We start from the raw sequence: 15320 nt of genomic DNA, 5'->3' as shown, positions 1-15320 counted from the left end.
TCTGTTATCACCTTTGACATTGCCTCCAGAGTCTCTGCCTTCTTCAACGCCGCGAAATAACTAGCGATTTTGTTATCGCAACCAACCACGCACTTCCACACTTCTTGTAATGCACATGAAATTGTGAGGTTAATAAAGACCTTTCCAACCTTCGGACGTCTAAGATTTGAGTCCTTTCATATCTTGCTTCAAAGCTCAACTTCGGGTCCTTCAATTCCAATTCTGTTATGCCAGATTTTTCTGTAGATTCTTCCTCATAAACCGACTTTGTCTCTTGGTTATGTTGGGCAGTCTAAAGGTATATATATTGCATGTGCATTGGGATTTTTATGAGCTTGGATTCATATTATTGGGTTGGCATTGTAAGTATGCTTGGTATAATGGAAATTTTGTAATACGTCCTAGATCCCTTTCTGGTGCAGTGTTGGTCCTTCTTTTGTTGTAGATTGCATGCTAAGACAAATCGATCACAAGACTAATTATGTGGTTTCTTCTTCTAGATTTATCGAGAAGCCTAGTGCCAAGAATTAGTTGCTAAGGAATTTGAACTTGAGATCTTTCTTAGAGACTTATGGAATCATATCCTGCATATGTTGGTTGATATATTTGAGCCATGTGTAAGTTGATTACATTGGCATAGTAAAGTGACTGGAGGTGTCATGCTCTATTGTGCATTTGAAAGTGAATTATTGTGCACTAAGAGTTGAATTGAAGGCTGTAACTTCAACAAATATTATATGTTGTGGTATGTACATTAATGGTCACATATTATTAGGTTCATATATTTGGTTCCATTCAAGGTTGAATTGTGAAAGGTGATTAATTGAATTCTTCATGTTGGCTCATATACCTATGATTTGGTTCGTATGAATGGAGTGAATGAATTCGAACCCACTATCTCCATAATCTGCGCAGTGTTGTCTCTCAGCTGCCCAACCAGCACTCCTCTCCAGAAATGCACAGAGCAAGCAGGAAGCTAACATTGCTCTCCAGAAATGCACAGAGTAGGCAGGTAGTTAGCACTGCTCTCCTTGGCTATATATACCCCTTCATTGTATAAGCAAAGGAATTTTCACCTTGGCTCCTCCCATATAGCCTTAAGAGTCTGTAGTCTGTTCTTTGAGGAGCGAGGAGTGGCTCCAATGTCGCACTACTGGGGCTAGTGCTGTATGGTGTACAGATGTGTCTTGGAACTTTTGCTTAATTCAGAAACCTATCTCAGGCCAGCACGTTTCATGCATGTTTTGTATTTGTTTGTAAAAATATTATTTAAACGTTTGTAATGCATGTTTGTTTAATCTGTAATAAGATAGTTGAACTACTTCGATTATTTTAGTACTTACATTGTTGAAGATGTGTCCTATTGTTTATCATTGTTGTCTCGTCCATGTGGACCACTCTGCTGGACATTAGAGAGACCATTCCTATTTTCTTTGGTTATAATGACCGTCCCCCCCGTGTGGACTACTCCACTTGACGATGTGTGTGTTTTCCCTTACACTTTGGTTTTAATGACTGTTGCATCTGTTGTGGACTATTCTGTTGGATGCTAGACAAACCCTTATTGTTTTCTTCACTTGTGTCTCTCCCTGGGTGGTATTACTACCTCTCATTTGGAGGCTCACTTTTACCCTCTCCTTTACAGTAAGAGAACCTAGACACAAGTTTAATACGCACTCACTAGGCATACTCACCTCGTTTTTTTAATTCACAAGCATAACAATCTCATGTGCTGAAAAGAAAGAGCTAAGGCAAATCTCTAAGATAATGGCAACCAGTCCATCATACCAGATGGGACTCCTACATCAAATGGTGTGAGGTCTAGTTGGGACTTCATACCTAGGAGAACCCCTTTGTTGGCGGGTCCAGTACCATCAACAAAATGGTGCTAGAAGGAGGGCCAGATGACAGGCTATGCCTATAGAGTCTAGTTTGAATCTCTTATTTAAAAATGTCTCTTCGCAACATCATAACCCTGGGATCTCTTTCTACAAAGTTCGAATGTACCATCCCCGCGGAAGTTATCCATGACCTGTCCAAGTTAAATTTCAGTGGTGAGGGTGAACCATATTTTCGTGCGCATGTGCGTCAAGTTATAAACTTTGTCCTACGCAAAAAGATAGAGTATGAAGATGTATGGATTGTATTACTAACCCTCACATTCGAAGGTCGTGTTAAGAAATGTTGTCACACATTACCCTTTGCCTCTATCGATTCATTTGGTCAGCGTGCCGAAATGATGACTAAAACATTAGATGAGTATAGCCATCAAGATTTCCATGAAATTTTTTCCCATCTAAGAATGGAGCTTGACAAATCAGTTGACGACTTTGATGATCACTTCCTTTACCTCCATTATGAAATTCCTGAACAACTTTTCAACTTCAATTTCTTTAGAGAAGAGTTTAAATGGTTGGTTCATGTTTCTCAATACGTTGAACCTCCTAATTTCTATTCCCCCCAACTCTTGTGGATCATGAGGCACCTCAGATTGTAGACGAGGATCCCAACACCCTCTTTGTTCCTTGTCCTCCTCCTTTTTAGGTCCCGATGTGGGTGCCCCCTTGTGGTGATTGAAAAACTGAGAAATATGCAAGCATGTCCCCAACCCATCTTCTCATTTGCCTCCCACTTCTATGGAGGAAGATCCAGAATGGCTTAGGAAGCCTATAGTGAAGACTCACTCCTCCATTCCACAAGAGGACATCACCGTTCATAACTCAAGTCTTGAATCTGATCTGCATCTCTACCATCCTCCATCATCTACAAGCCATGACTCCTTGTACCATGACTCGCTTGATCAATTTGTTCCACCAGCCAATTGTTCTCATTCTCTTGATTCTCAAGCTGCTGGCTCGAATTGCGATCAGGTGCAAGGAAGTCACGTTACACAGGAAGGGGAATAAAAAGGTGAGGACATTATCAATCTTCCTCTCTATTTCAAAATTGTTCATGCCAAAATAATGAACTTCCATTCTTGAATGATTCTCAATCTGCCATTCTCGATGGAACGTCTTGTACAATTAATTCTTTCAATCAACCCCCAGTCTTGGGAATTCATCATCCCCATACTTCCATATGCTATGAATAGCACCCAAGCACATCATGTGATCTTCCATTTTTTCATGAAGACTCTAACTCAGAGCTGGAATGTGCTCTGGTCAAAGAAGACATTCATATCGAAACTTCCTCTTCACCTCACTTGCCCTTGTGTCCTACCATTTAGAACGCATCCACATGCGTCGGAGATACTCTGCATTCTCTTGTTTCTTCATCATATGAGGTATCTCCTCAATTTACACAAGGAAGTGAGACTTTCCATGATGGATTTGAAAACAGTCTAATCACAGAGTGTACTTCCCATTCCTCATCATCTCTTCTCTTGCATGAAGACGACTCTTTAAGTCAGCTTGTTGAAGCTGAAAAATCTGGTGCAACCTATGATAGAGATGGCTACCATCCTGAGAGCAGTTTTGAAATCAGTAACAACAACCACCCTCAAGCCATGCATGATCTGGTTCACGCTTCAAAATGCGATTATGTAATTTTGGAAAGTTCCTGGATGCACCAGGGATTCGAGGCACTTCAATGTCCGTTGATGGTTATGTTAGAACCTCATGACTCTAGTAAGCCCCAAGAACCCAATCAGATGTGGCTTCTCATGCACAATCAGTCTATCTGCATGGTTTCATTCAGTGTGGATCCCCGTGTAACAAATGTTTGGTATTTCAAGTGTGATCTTCCAAATTTTCAAAATTTCAATGATGACCGAATCCATGACCCTGTCACAACGCATCCATCTTCATGCACTTCTCTTACATCAAACTCGGGTTGGGAGTGCCCGTCTCTCATGAAGTCATGGAATTGGGAAGTTGAACATTTCAAATATTGTCTTTGCCCACAATCATACTTATCGAATTTTCCCTCTCATGATCAGCTCCTTGGTCTTCTTGCGAACCTTGCACTCCAAATCCATTTATCATATTTAGCTCACAACGAACTTGGTTCGATTGTGCAGAGCATTTGCAAGATTGTTCAAATTGCAAACTGGGAATCTGACGTCCCAACGAGCTCATCTGATCATTTCTCTATCTGGGGTGACTATCATTCAGCTCATCATTTTCCCAACAACACATCCAATGGCATTTTCTTTGCACTCTCTGATCTTCATTGTTCACCATATTTCCCTTCAGACTTCTATCAAGCAGGTGAGGCACTTCAGCCTATGCTGATGGTTATGGTAGGTCCTCACTTTCTTGTCATGAATGTTGCAAATGATCAGATTTATTTTTTCTTACAAGGTTCCCATTGTGATCCCGTCCTTCAAATCGAAAATTCACCCTCTCACAGATCACGAGGTTATCCAAACAACCATTATGAATCTCATGATCCAATCATTGAATGGTTGGAAAAATCTTACTTGGCAAGCTCCATTGCAGGTAACAACCTTCAATCCTTCCTCGCGCTTGCTGAGAATCTCAACACAGATGAGGACGCACGCGCAAGAAGTTTTCAAGGTTTGAGGATGTTGCATTTTGAAGATGGGAAGAATGGCGGTAAAATCCTAACCATGGACATTAAGAAAATAACATCAAAGATCAAGTAACATACAATCACATAATATGTTAAAGGCGTAACAAGTGGTAGTAAAGAAGGCACTAGTCGTTCAGGCAAGATGTGGAGATGATCAATAAATTGCCATGAATATTCCATTGGACAATTTATCATAATAGATCTGATAAAATATTGAAATTTTTACTGTGAATGTTAATTCTTTTTAGATCTCGGATTCTTTATTTATTGTTTGTATGTTTAAATACAAATTAGCTAAAATGCAAGCAATATAGATTGAAAAGACATACACACAATAACCAAAATAGGAACAATTTTTTCCTTGGGAAAGCCTTACTGGAGAAACCTAGCTAGAAGGTGAGGTTTCTTTGATCTCTATTCTGTAGTATGGAAAAATGTGTAGATGCAAAGAAAGAGGTACTCTCTATAGAGTTACCTAAGACCTATGTCTTGTAAATTTGCTACAGAATCTTAAGCCCCTTTTTTTTCTCTCTAACATCCCACTCCCAATTGCTTTACTCAAATATGGAAGAAAATATAATAGCATGAAATGGAATCCCTACTCCTCCTAGTGGCCTAGTATTTAACATAACCCAATAGCTAACAATATGAAAGGTTTGACTCCCTCAACCCTTAATTAGAGTTACGATTTTGGACCTTCTAGAGTCTTTTTTAAATTCCACACATGGCTAGCCCTATATGCATGAGTAAAAGAGATTAACGTGACGTCAACTTGTACCATGGTGGTCAGTATGGTAGATCAAATTGCAAGAGGTATAATTGCAAGAGGTATAAATTTTGCATATAAACTACGAGATACCAAAAGGTATTGCACAAGAGATAATTTTTTTACGCCAAAAAAATTTGTTTAATGCCTCGTACCCAAATTTTCCAAATTGGGACCCATTGATAAAAATACCGTACAAGTTGATTCATGTAATTCTTCCACTCTGAATTCATTAAGATAAATGATGAACAATATAATAATTCAATCTGAATCAAGAGAAATTATAGATGAGAAATAGTATTGTAATTCCCTAAATTACACACGAATGAAGTCAAAATTGGAAGAAACTTACCCCTCAAGGAATACAAAACCTATAAGAAGATATAAAAATAAGTATAAAGAAAAGGGGGTTTTAATAAATTAATGATGATAACCTATTGCAGCCCTCGTAACCATGACGACCAATATATAATGATGAGATGAACCTAAAAGAGTAATAAATAGATACATAAAGTTAAATATGTGAAATTTTCACAAACAAGTGTAAGAAATCAACCAGGACATGATGGAGGCTTTTGTAATTAGGGAATAGTCATGGTGAAATAACTTAGCACTCTACTGGTATATTGTAAATAACCATGTGGCAAGTGGTTGTGGAATCACATACGTGTGGCAATGACTTCATATGTGGAAAAATAAATAAACTATGTAGACTAATGAGAAAACACCTAGCATGAAGTGTATGAAGGAATGTTGTGAGAAATTCTATAATGAGACCTTGAGAAGGATTATGCATAATTGAAAAAACTAGTGAGAATAAACTAAGGTCACCTGCACAGGAATGATGACCCCAAAAGGGGAAATGGGGCAACCATGAGGAACACATGCCCACAAGAACATGTGCTTGTTCTTAGGAATACACACGTGTTCCTAGTTGTCTAGGCTTCATAAGGCCCAAGATAGGATGCTTGCTTAGCATGGCTCAAAAGTGTATGTGCATTATTAGGAAATATCATTATGAAATTTGAAAACCTTAGGTTAATGCACTATGAAAACCCTAGCTTTGTGGAATTTGAAAACTCTATCAATGTGGAATGTGGATACTCCAATATAGTGAGTTCAAATTTGAGTGGATAATTAGACAATGTAAGTAAGCAGACCATATTGACCTTGCATCACAAGTCAACAATGTTTGTCAATGTATATTGAAGTGAACTTTGAAGACCTTAGTTTTGTGTAATTTGAAAACCCTACATTTATGGAATTTGAAAACCCTAGTATTGTGGAATTTGATGGAATGGAATTGTATAGATGTAATTGTTGTTTATACCATTATGAATAATTTATTCCCAACACTCTCTATCTCTCTATTTCCATTTACAGATTTTCTAGTCTCTCTTTCTCTTTATATTTCCCTCCCTCTCTCATTTCCCAACAAGCACTTCATTGAATCTCATTGATGAAATTTTATGAGCTTTCTTATCGTTGGAATCTCTAACCCACAAGAAATATGACCATAGTAACTATGTCATACAAGAACTATGAACTTGAGAACATTAACCCTTAGGAACTATGACACATAGTAACTATGACCTCAAGAAATTTGACCCTCATGAACTATGACCTTAGGAATCATTCCTTTGTTGTTCATAGTTCCCTTGTCAATTAGGAATTTTTACTTTATTTTACAAGAATCATGACCACAAGAATTATGATGTGAGAGCTTTGACTATGAAATTAAACTATGACCTTTATTTTTTAATCATATTTCTAGGGAATAATTCCTTTGTTAGTTAGGAACCTTGAATCACAAGAACTATAATCAATGTTTATTAGTCATAGTTATAGGGAATTTCTTGATCAGAGAACTATTATGACAAACAACCTATAATCATCTTATTCATTCATTGATCAAATTTCTTGTCAGCTAGAGTAACTGTGGTAATAGTTCTCATTGGTTATAGTTACTATGGGTTACAATTCCTATTGGCTAGAGTTATTAAGGTCATATTTTTTCTTGAATTGATTCCAAAATCTATCTTTTCAATGTATCGATTATTTAACGATGAGTAGTGGGAAAACGATGAGCATTATCCACCAAGATGAAGAGTCCTGTAAGACTATGTTATCCATATGTATGCATGTATGGTATTGATATTCTTGTCACTTTTCCAGCCTTCTCCTCCTCCCATATTTTGGTCATCCATTTTCTTGTCAACCCCTTATTTTGAAGTAATCTTCGTTAGGATCACCGCTACAGTTTCCAAATGGTTGAGTAAGTGATATGGTGAGTTGGCAAGGTATTTTAAATATTAAATGTGATGGGGCAGTTTGTTTGGGTTTCAAATTTAAATTCAAAATATTAAAATTGCAATATACCACCTCTCATTTGTCTCGGAGACTATTTCAAAAACACTTTTTTTAGTTCGAATCAATGCATGGAGATGGAAGAATGTAGAGTCAAGGCATAATCAAGAGGCTCCATAATCGACATTTCATTGTAGTATATGTATTTTGCCTTTTTCTCACTGTTGGAAGTAGTCTTAAAATAATATCTTGAACATTCTATGGTCTCTGTGTTTTCTATTCATGATCTTCTCTAACAACAATTTTACATGGTGTATTTCAAACAATGAGTCTTTCATTGGCAGTTTGGACAAATCTTTGAGTAGTCTCCAATTATCAATATCAGATATCAAGTGACCTCAAGTTTGGATAACTAATTATGGCATCTAATTACCTATTTTCTCATTCTTTTCCAAGTTCCAACAAATAAGTGTATTCAAATGTTCCACATTGAAATTAGTAGGTCGATTCTTAAGTTACTACTTCTAGAAAGCATCCATGTGAAGTAAATTTAGCCAACTTGAAAAACTATAATGATGAGATTTTCTAACAAAGAAAGCCAAATGTTTGTAGTGTAATTGCACATGAAGCAAATGAAATCTTTGTGTACACAACTAGATTCTCCATTGTCACGGCACCACTAGTGATACAGACATATGCTTCGTCAATTCTTTTAAGACACCATCCTCTGATTTCGTCAATTCCTTTAAGACACCATCCTCTGATAAGGGAAAGGATGTGCTTACCAAAGAGACCCTCAATGAGGAACCAACATGGCAATCAAGAGTAAATGAAATCTACATCCTATCATATGGGTCATTAGTATAATATAATCTATGAAATACATCTCCATGATTAGGGCCCCACACATAGAGAAATATAGAATAGTAGGTAAAAAACAAAAAGAAAATCTTATATCATTATTGAATACTTAATTGATAAGTTATCTTTATTTTGTAAGACATTTATTAAATTATTTAAATATATATGTTTTTTTTCTTAATTATTTTATCTCTAATCCTATGTTTTCAACAAGAAAGTGCGTTGGTATCTATATTTTATACTAATTTGAATTACTATAAAATTTTTACAAATTTTAAACCCATCAACTAAAGCAATTATAGTTCACAATTTATTTTTTTTAACAATATGATAAACATGATTTAAGTACTTCGCTATTTTAAATACCAATCAAAGTCAAGAGTTTGTAATTACAAGACAAAAGATTTGCATTCCATCACCACATAGAACCTTGTCATATAACAATGTATTAACCATTTTTTTTTATGTTTCCTTGAATTTATGCCTTCTTTCTTCAGTCAAACTGACAAAATTAAATTGAGTATTATAGAATGACTTGGCATATTACAATTAAAAATCCATAAATATTTTACTTTTCTTTAATAGTTGAACTATTTTTCCATTTTCTTATTTATTTAAAATTTTGTCTAATATATTTTTATGAATAAACACACTGTGAAGCTAAACAAATTTAGCTTAAAATGTAATATGATCCTAAAAAGAACTTAATAATAAAATGCTTAATTTCAAATGACAATTTCAAAATAATATCTTTGATAGCATATTTTTTATTCAAATAAACACTGAGTGCAAACAAGCAAAATGAGAATTTCAAAATAATATATTTGATAGCATATTTTTTATTTAAATAAGCAATAAATTAATTATTTGATGTAAGAAATATTCTCTCTTACTTTTGTCCATGTCATCATAAATAAAATCTCCTGTTTTATTTACACACCCAAAGGTCTTACCATTTTCAAGTGAGAACTTTTGCAAAGCAATAAATTATTTGATATAAGAAATTCTCTCTGGTTTTTATACATTTTATCGTAAATAAAATCTCTTGTTTTTGTCCATTTCATAGTAAATAAAATCTCTTGTTTTATTTAAGCACCCAAAGGTTTTACCATTTTCAAGTGAGAACTTTTGCATTGAGGAATCCGCTAATCTCTTGTTTTTGTCCATTTCATAGTAAATAAAATCTATTGTTTTATTTATGTACCCAAAGGTCTTACCATTTTCAAGTAAGAACTTTTGCCTTAACTTTGAGCCTTTACTGCTCTACTCTTATTACAAGTTAAGTTAGTTTTGGTAGTAAATAACGAATTTTTGTATTGCTCATTTGATTTGAAGTTTTCGAATCAACCAGGCTATAACATAACGTCCATCATATTAAAGTAGTCATTCTCTATGAAAAGAATTAACACGGGATTTGAACCAACAATTTCAAAAGAATATTGCTAACTAATTTATATTTAAGAGTTTGTAGAAATTTAAAATATAATGAAAACAATTTTTATATTTTTGAATAAGTAAATGTTTTTATTATTAAAATTTACTTTCAAAAATAAGATAGAAAAAGCCCTACAACCAACACAAGAATAAAATGTAAATCTCTACATTCATCATAGAATTAAATCTTGTAGTGTCCAACTGATTTTGAGAGTGGTTTAGTAAATTTACCATTTATACATTTATTTGTACTGTTTTTAAATAATAGTAGTCAATGAGAAACATGGATTGATTTTTATGAAAATTAAAAACAATTTTATGAATTAAGTATAATATGATTCTACAAAGTAGTTTATCTCCAACAACAACTTCAAACTCAAATTCCACAACACTTTTAATAAAATGATATAATGATACTAATGATATGTAAATGCATCCAGAGTACATCTCTTCCTACCAAGAGCGTTTGCCGGACTTGCACATCACAAAAGCTTTATATTTGAAATTAAATCTAGCAGCCTTAATTTGGTACTCGATTGGAATTAATTAAATCGACCCTGAGAATACTTTCTCTATTCGGCTATATTGGCCTCACCAAAAAGATGTTAAGAGATATAGTAACCGATTACAGGATCCGATATCCAAAACCTCTTTTAATAACCTACGGCTTGTTTTGGTTCTGCTCGAATTAATCTTCTAGTTTCTGCCTGGGAATCTTCTACTGCATTGTATCCTAGCCTGCACAGGAACATCAATTAAAAGGGAACGGAATCAATCTTCACTTTCTGCCTGGGAATCCTCTACTGCTTTAATCTTCTACTGCATTGTATCCTAGCCTGCACAGGAACATCAATTAAAAGGAACCGAAGACCTCGTACTATTAGATGCCAAAGGAAACATACATCACTTTTTTTAAATGACAGAGGTCCGGGGGATTCGAACCCAAGACCTCTTACTATTAAATGAACAAATTGGAAATCTCATGGGGCGCATAACAGATGGCTGCCGAAGATGACGACGGTTGCAGAGAAAAGCATTAAACTGACAATGAATGCAAATCGCGGTATCCACCAAAAATCGTCCATACGATTTTCATATGCAGCAAACTCTCGTCTGTAAGTCGAAAACAGCCGACTCGTGAATCTTGCATTTTGAAGACAATAGTCTGCTGCCGAACCGCGCTCTCGTTGATATCGAATTTCGAGTTGGAGCAGCTTCAATTGCTCCAAGAAGTTGTAAAGGACAACGACCATCGTTGCTAAGGAAGCAAGACTTGACAAAAAGAGGGCCAACTGAATGAGAGTGTTCCAGAAATCATCACATTTAATTGACTCCTTGATTCGCCCCGCAGAAGAAAATAGAGCACTGATAAGCGCGCCCTGGAAAGCCAACCAAATAGTGGATGCGTTAACTATTTCATCACGACGATTGATATAGTCCTTTTTCAGCTCGGAAATCTGTGCAGTCAAATGCTGGAGAAGGGAAACATAGTCGGCAGGTGTTGTATTCTCGTGTACATCGACTACAACCTGGCCTGATCCGCCATCGTCAGAGCTAGCAATTGATGCCATATCGAATTTATCTAGCATAACAACAGCAGGTATCAATATCAAAGGACGGCGCATTGGGGATGCAAAGTATACATGAATGAATATATTAAGCTACAGAAATCAAAATCGACGTTAATTGTGTACTAAAAAAACCCTTCTGTAAAGCACAACATTTACCAGCCAAAATATCGCCTTAACCCTATTCTCTGAAGAGATAATTCGCTGTACGCTTTTGGTTTGCGCAGGTGCTTCTCCTTATATAGACGGCGCTGTATCCTCTATGACCGTTGGATGCCACAAAGTAAAAATCGACGATCATAGGGCCCGAGGAAATGGTATTAGAGGAACAAATTGAGGTCTCAGTAATTTATTCGATGAATTAAAGCAATGCAGGGCCACAGGAACGAGGTCAATTGACGTGTCATTAATTTATTGGTTGGATGCCACAAAGTAAAAATCGACGATCATAGGGCCCGAGGAAATGGTATTATCGGAACAAACTGAGATCTCAGTAATTTATTCGATGAATTAAAGCAAATGCAGGGCCACAGGAACGAGGTCAATTGACGTGTCATTAATTATTGGTTGGATGCCACAAAGTAAAAATCGACGATCATAGGGCCCGAGGAAATGGTATTAGAGGAACAAATTGAGATCTCAGTAATTTATTCGATGAATTAAAGCAATGCAGGGCACAGGAACGAGGTCAATTGACGTGTCATTAATTATTGGTTGGATGCCACAAAGTAAAAATCGACGATCATAGGGCCCGAGGAAATGGTATTAGAGGAACAAATTGAGATCTCAGTTATTTATTCGATGAATTAAAGCAATGCAGGGCCACAGGAACGAGGTCAATTGACGCGTCATTAATTTATTGGATGACAAATCAAAAACATAAAACTTTATAAACAAATTTCTGACCCTTCACATCCATTAATTTAATGAAACACCGTCATTACTTTGGCGAAATGAGGATATAGATTTCAGTGTAGGGCCTGCGAAGTCAGACAACTTAAAGTAAGTAGTGACATCCAATACACTTACTTTTAATATTTTTTAATGTACGCAGGATGTAAAGTAAGTAGTGACATTATGCATACATTAAAAAATATTAAATATTAAATATAAGAAGATATAAGATTGATTCCGTTCACTACTACTGTAAGATTGATTGGAACATGATGATGTCATATATACTTTACATCATGCATACATTAACAATATTTTTTTTTTAAGCCAATAGTTATAACCAATTTTTTTTAAAACCCAAAATATTTTTTATAAATTTAAAATTTATTAAATTATAATTTTTTTTAAATAGTGATATTTTTAGTAAAAATAATTATATAAAATAAATAATTACATATTATTAAAAAAATTCAAATTCAAATATTAAAATAGATATTCATTTTTCTATATTTAATAATAATTAATTATTTTAATTTATATTAATATAAGAAATATCAAATCAATTATATATAAGATGAATTTTACTCACCTTAATCACATATTCATTTCATACTCACCAGTTTAAAACTTTTTTAATCCACAATGATTTACCTTTATATATATATATCAAAATTGTTTTTTAATTTACATAACTTTCCTTCATACTATTAATACATTACCATGGACAAAAAAAACAGATATATATATATATATATATATATATATATATTAATGTTCGTTATTTTTAACGAGTGGACAGTTTTATATAGCTCACAATAAGATTCCTATTTCATAGAAACTTAAACCATGTTTTTACACCTTAATAGGTTTCCACTCTCTTAAACTATTGGTGCGACACTCCATAAATAAATTGCTCCAACTTGGATTTGCGTGTCCTCACAAGACCCGCAGATTGTCCAAATTCCATGTCTCTAACTCTGCATTAAATGGAGCCAGCACAGCGCAGGACAAATGACAAATATTAAACCTGACATTCTACAATTATAATTATAAAAGTTTTCTGGCAATAAATAATTATGGTAACAACGCCAACATCCATCTATTCAAACCGTGACGGAAACGGTGGGCCCGAGTAGCCACGTATGCAGGATCAGAGAACCTGCAATCGACATAAGGGTTGCCGTCTTACACGCACACCTGCCGTCAAGGTGATGCCGGATTTAAAACTTGGGACTTTAGGCAGTCTGGAGTAGTTGTGATTTATACGTAGTTCCAGGGTTGGGTAGTTGTGAAGTATATATAGTTGCAGGATTGGATTATGAGATCAGGGGAATTAAATTTTTTCATCTAACCATTGGATGATCATATTTTGTGATTAATTTTTTTGGTTTTAGTGAATTTTTTTGGTTTTAGTGAATGTTAATCATCGTCATAAAAAATCTATCCTAATTTTTTTTTGAATTTCATGGGAAAATTGAAGACAAAACGTTAGAAAAAGAAACCGAAGGTAAGGTAGAGAGAGAGGATACTGCCGTCAAGGAAATCGATGTAAGAGACAAGGAAACAGACAGTTTCAATGGAAGTCTTTTGAGCGATGCGGATGAGTTAGAAGGAGTTGAGAGAATGGAGTTGGGAGAAATGTTTGGTGTGGCCGCTTCTATTGTGGCATCCATGGAGGACAACTTGTCTGGGAAGTAGCCACCGAGGGTCTCTGCAACTTTCCTCAATCCTCGCCTCTTAGGATTACCGCTTGTGCCAAATGGTTTTTACCCTAACCTCTTGTTTCTGATGTGCTCTTTCTCTCTCTATTTTCGATTTTGCAATACAGTTTCTTGTTTGTCTTTGGGGGTTTGATGCTAGAGATGTTAGATTTTTTTATGTTAATTTTATGCGATAGAAAATTTGTTGGGGTCGGTTATTGTTACTAGTATAGATCCTGTGAGTATACATTTGGGATCAACTAATTTTCTAGGAAATAAAAGGAGTCGAAGTTATAAAATTAGATTTATCATTAGATCATTGGAGGGTAGTCTTGGGAGGTGAAGCCTTAATTTTTTGAAGGCATAACATACATGTTGTGTTGGCCGGTTTCATTATGATAGTGAGATTTTTGATATATGCTATTATGATTCATATTGTTTTTTTTATGTGTTCTTGTTTATTTTTATTTACTAGTAAATGTGAATGATTTTTTATTTAACAATATGATACAATGAATCTTTCATATATAGTTGCTTTAATTATTCTTAAATATATACTATTTAGAAGGTTTAAATAAGATTTGAGTGACATGTTACAGATAGAAATTATGTTGATGCATGATATCGTTTCTTTGTGCATTTCATTTTAATATTAACATATACTAGTTATATTTTATTTTTCTTATTTATTTTAATGTGTTGTTATTTTATTGGCATACATGAGAGATTAATGATCATATGACATGATCACATTGTTAATCCTTGATATGTTATTTCATTTAATATTTCTTAAATATATATTATTTAGAATGTTTTAAGTCTACATTTTGATTTATTTTTTGCACATCGAAATGATATAGATACATGATAACGTATGAATTTACTGCACATTTCAATTGGATATTGATCTATAAACTGTCATGGATATTCCATTTAAAAATTCGTCACAACAGATCTGATAATAATATTAAAATACTCAAATTTTACACTATTATCGTTTTATTTAATTTCTAGATTTGTATATTTTAATGCAATTACTGCATGCATGCGAATGGATACTATGCAGAAAAGTATAGAAAGAAAAAATAAGCTCACACACACATACGACACAAGATATCCTCTCTAGGAAACCCTTTCAGGAGAAAATCCAACTAGAAGGTGAGGCCACTTCGCTCTCTTTCTCTATCTAGAAATATGGTTGCAGGTACAAAGAAGTAATGTTCGTGGCTCATGGGCTGCTCTAGTGCACGTATCCTC

The sequence above is a fragment of the Pinus tabuliformis genome, chromosome 7, assembly GCF_031772625.1.
Source record: "Pinus tabuliformis cultivar Carrire ecotype Pingquan chromosome 7, CPIR1, whole genome shotgun sequence".
In the NCBI taxonomy this organism is placed as follows: Eukaryota; Viridiplantae; Streptophyta; class Pinopsida; order Pinales; family Pinaceae; genus Pinus; species Pinus tabuliformis.
The sequence above is the reverse complement of the archived record's forward strand: the minus strand, read 5'-3'. Positions refer to the sequence as shown.